This window comes from Scomber japonicus, chromosome 4 (genome assembly GCF_027409825.1).
Source record: "Scomber japonicus isolate fScoJap1 chromosome 4, fScoJap1.pri, whole genome shotgun sequence".
NCBI classification, from domain to species: domain Eukaryota; kingdom Metazoa; phylum Chordata; class Actinopteri; order Scombriformes; family Scombridae; genus Scomber; species Scomber japonicus.
This window is the reverse complement of record NC_070581.1, coordinates 31,509,337-31,514,336: the sequence shown is the minus strand read 5'-3', so window position 1 is coordinate 31,514,336 and position 5,000 is coordinate 31,509,337.

Genomic DNA, 5,000 nt, shown 5'->3' with positions numbered 1-5,000 from the left:
CTTCTTTCCTCTGTCCTTCCTCCCTTCTTTCTTTTCTTTCTTCCTCCCTCCCTCTTCCTTCTTTCCTCTGTCCTTCCTCCCTTCTTCCTTCCTCCCTCCTTTCCTTTTCCTTCCTCCCTTTCTCCCTTGACTCGAGGACAACAGGAGGGTTAAAATGCCTCCTCAGTTTCATTTTAAATATATCTGTTCATCCTGCTATGACATCACAACGTCTCACTGTTGCATTAACACTAGTTTCTGTATCAGCACAAAGAAAAAACCTCAGTACATAAAGATTTACATGAGCTTTGGTTCACTCCAGCTTTATAACTGAGAGGCTTTGTGACAGTATTTGACTCTGGCTGATTTGGGTTTTTTTATGCTGTAATGTATCTTTAAATAAACACACACTGCTGGATTTAATGATGATGATTATTTTTCAGTGGAATCGTCCTTTAACTTTATTCTGCATCAAATACTTTAATAAATACTTTAATTTAAACTGTAAATAAAGATGGTTTACTGTAGCTATGTTGTTACAGAAGAATAGAAAACTTAACTTGAAGACACACACACACACACACACACACACACACACACACACACACACACACACACACACACACACACACACACACACACACACACACACACACACACACAGTGCTCCTGCTGTCTGTGTCAATTAAACATGGCCTCGGTCCACACTGATTAATTGCATTTAATAATTCACAGCTGAACTTTAGTGGGAGTCACTTCAGCATAGCAATAGAGGGGGCTTAGGGTGTGTGTGTGTGTGTGTGTGTGTGTGTGTGTGTGTGTGTGTGTGTGTGTGTGTGTGTGTGTGTGTGTGTGTGTGTGTGTGTGTGTGTGTGTGTGTGCTCATGTCGGGGAGAGGCCAAACCCCCACAGGGTTGGGAGGCAATTAGCTCCTTCTCTCTCTGAGTGGCATCCAGTGGTGGCACAACACACACACACACACACACACACACACACACACACACACACACACACACACACACACACACACACACACACACACACACACACACACACACACACACACACACACAGAGAGAGAGTCCTGGAGTGTCAGGAGTGCTATGGAGTGAGTCTGTGAGTCTGTGTGTGTGTGTGTGTGTGTGTGTGTGTGTGTGTGTGTGTGTGTGTGTGTGTCCACTCAGCTCATTTCATCTTCTAATTAAATCATTTCTATTACGTCTGATACAAACCTCATGTTTACATTTCTCATGATGTAATCCAACTTTTTTCTTTTTTCTTTTTAAATATCTGTGCTGCTGATCTAAACAAGCAGGACCAACGCTGTGTTATAAAATATTTACAATTCACACACACACACACACACACACACACACACACACACACACACACACACACACACACACACACACACACACACACACACACACACACACACACACACACACACACACAAAAGAGAATTTAAAAGTTGGCTACCTCCGTCTGAGTCTCACAAACATTTACAGCTCTATGTGAGTTCATCATTGGAGTATTATGGCTTTTCTTTCTTCCTTTCTTTCTTTCTTTCCTTTTTCTTTTCTTGTTGTTTTTTGGATGGGGTGAGTGTATAAAAGAAAAACAGGACAGTTTGACCTCATTTCTTTTACTGTGTCCCTTTTAAAAATACACAGCGACTCTCTTCCTTTCCTCTCCTCTCCGATCGTCTACGTCATCTTTGTCTTTTCTCTTTGTACTTTTCATTTCAAATTTCCTCTTCCTCCATCCCTATTTTTCCGCTATACCCCCCCCCTCCCTCCCCTCCCCTTCCCCTCCTCCAACAGCATCACTTTCTTTCTTCCTCTCTCTCTCTCTCTCTCTCTCTCTTTCTCTCTCCCCTGACTGTGGAAAATGATCTCGTTTCCTGGGCCATTTTCTTTGTTAAAAGCCATTAATTAGGCTAATTGAGGAGAGAGACAGGACACTCCAATGACTCCTCTGTTTAATGAGGGACGAGGAGAAAAACCTGAGGCACGGGGGAGGGGAGGAGAGGAGAGAGGGAGGAGAGGGAGGGATGGACGGAGGGTATAGGGACGGGTACAGAGATGGGACAGGAAGCTTGGAGCAGCAGTAGAGGGGGATGATGGGGATGATGGGAGAGCTGGAAGCAAGGTGTTCAGGGACAGGCGGTGGGTGGATGGGTGGCTCGGAGGGAAAGATAAAGGAGGAGAGAAAACAAGAGAGATGGACAAGCTGGAGGGGGGGATGGAAGGATGGAAGGATGGGCAGCAGGAGGAGGAGGAGTGGAGGAGGGTAAAGGATGGCGATGGAGAGGGTGATGGGGGGCCTTCAGGGTGCCAGCAGTGGCAGAAAATACATAATAGGGGGTAAAGAGGGGGGTTGGCAGAGGAGAGGAAGAGGAAGAGGAGGAATGTAAAATGGATGTCAGCATGTTGTTTTTCAGCTGGTAGCTAAGACAGAAGAAGGGAGAGGAGAGGAACTGAGATAATTGAATATATTTCTGTTAATGTTTATTTGTTAATTGTTGGGAAAGACGAATGAAAGCCTGAAGGAATCTGAAATCTGGCGTCTATTTAAAGGACAAGTTCACCTTTTTACTCACAATTCTCACATGTGGACACTATCAACCGTTAGAGCTGAGTATCGTTTAGCCCTCCTGTTGTCCTCAGGTCAAGGAAGGGAGAAAAGGAGGAAGGAAGGGAGGAAGGAAGGAAAGGAGTAAGGAGGGAGGGAGAGAGGAAAGGAAGAAGGAAGGAAGGAAGGAAGGAAGGGAGGGAGGAAGGAAGGAAAGGAGTAGGGAGGGAGGGAGAAAAGGAGGAAGGAAAGGAGTAAGGAAGGAAGGAAGGAAGGAAAGGAGTAAGGAGGGAGGGAGGGAGGAAAGGAGGAAGGAAGGAAGGACGGAAGGAAGGGAGGAAGGAAGGAAAGGAGTAGGGAGGGAGGGAGAAAAGGAGGAAGGAAAGGAGTAAGGAAGGAAGGAAAGGAAGGAAAGGAGCAAGGGGGAGGGAGAGAGGAAAGGAGGAAGTGAGGAAAGAAGTGTGGAAGAAGGGGATGAACAAAGGAAAAAAATTGAAGAAAGAGGAAGGAAGGAAGGAAGGAAGGGAGGAAAGAAGGAACAGTCAAAAGAGATGGGGTCAATTTGACCCGGGAGGACGACAGGAAGGTTAAAAAATTACGATACCAGCATCAATCCAAGAACCATTAAAGTGATACTGATACCAACTCAGTACTCAATACATAATAGGGGGTAAAAGGGAAGGAAGGAAGGAAGGAAGGAAATGAGTAAGGAGGGAGGGAGAGAGGAAAGGAGGAAGGAAGGAAAGGAGGAAGGAAGGAAGGACGGAAGGAAAGGAGTAGGGAGGGAGGGAGGGAGGAAGGAAGGAGAGAAGGAAGGAAGGGAGGGAGGAAGAAAGGAAGGAAAGGAGTAAGAAGGGAGAGAGAGAGGAAAGGAGGAAGGAAAGGAGTAAGGAGGGAGGGAGGGAGGAAGGAGAGAAGGAGAGAAGGAAGGAAGTTCTCTCTCTCTCTCTCTCTCTGAAAATAAACTGAACATATTCTCCACATCAAACTGTCTGTTTTCTCTCATGAATCTGTGTGTGACTGACCGGAGGCGGCGTCGTTCTGACAGGATGAAACATAAATGTTGTTTTTTTAGTTGCTCGGCAGCAGAGACGCTCGGTCACACGCTGCCGATGATGATGAGTGACAGGTGTAGTGAGGGGAGAGGAAGCACATCTTTTATCTCATTTTTTTTTTGTTTTCTTTTCTTTTACAGTCGGGGGAAACAGTTCTGCCAAAGTGGAGAGAGAGGAGGATGGGGATGGTGAAGGTGGGGAGGGAGGGAGGGAGGAGGGGGGGGGGGGGGGGGGCGAGACGAAGGATGAAAGAAGAGGAAATAGAAGAAGGCGAATAACAGAGAGAGAGAGAGAGAGAGAGAGAGAGAGAGAGAGAGACAGAGAGAGAGAGAGAGAGAGAGAGAGAGAGAGAGAGAGAGAGAGAGAGAGAGAGATGACAAAGAGAACGAGCCAAAAGCAGAGGAGGAGTGACGGACTGCCGAGGATTCCTTTGAACCTTCGTGTTTTAATGGAGATGCAGAGAAAAAAAAAGAGAAAAGAAACAAGAAGGGGGAGGAAGAGAGAGAGAGAGAGAGAGAGAGAGAGAGAGAGAGAGAGAGAGAGAGATACAGAAAAGAAAGGAGGGGGGGTTCCAATTCTTTTCTTTGGCTGCATTGGATTTAAATTTCATGCCAATAGAGAGCGTTAACGATAATTCAGATGTGGTGAATTAAATGAATGAAGGGAAAAAGAAAAAGAAAGAGGAAGAGAGAGAGAGAGAGAGAGAGAGAGAGAGAGAGAGAGAGAGAGAGAGAGAGAGAGAGAGAGAGAGAGAGAGAGAGAGAGAGAGAGGGGAAGAGAGGAAGAGAAAGATAGCCGCCAATGAAAATATTGATTTTTCTCATTATTGTGAAACAGAATCACATTAAATTTAATTAAAAGGACAAACTAAGCAGGAGCAGTAAATGAGGTACGATTGAAAAAAAAAACACATACAAAAAGAAATAATTTAATAACCTTTAATCCCGTCTAGTGAAGTTTGCATTTTAACCCTTTAATGTGTAAGTGAATCATATATTTGACACACGAGTTTTAGAGAGCTTTACATCATCAGTGCTCATTTATCTGTAAATCTGTCATATTGTGGCTGATATGAGCTTTATGCAGGACCTTTAACCCTCCTGTTGTCCTCCAGTCATGGGAGGAAGGGAGGGAGGAAGAAGGAAGGAAAGGAGGGAGGAAAGAAGGAAGGAAAGGAGGGAGGAAAGAAGGACAGATGAAAGGAGGAAGGAGGGAAGGAAAGGGAAAGGAGGGAGGAAGAGAGGAAGGAAAGGAAAGAAGGAAGGGAGGAAGGACAGAGGAAAATAAGGAAGGTAGGAGGGAGGGAGGAAAGAAAGAGGGAGGGAGGGAGAAAGCCAGAAGGAAGGAAGAAAAGGGGATGGAGGAAGGAAGGAAGGAAGTAAGGGAGGAAAG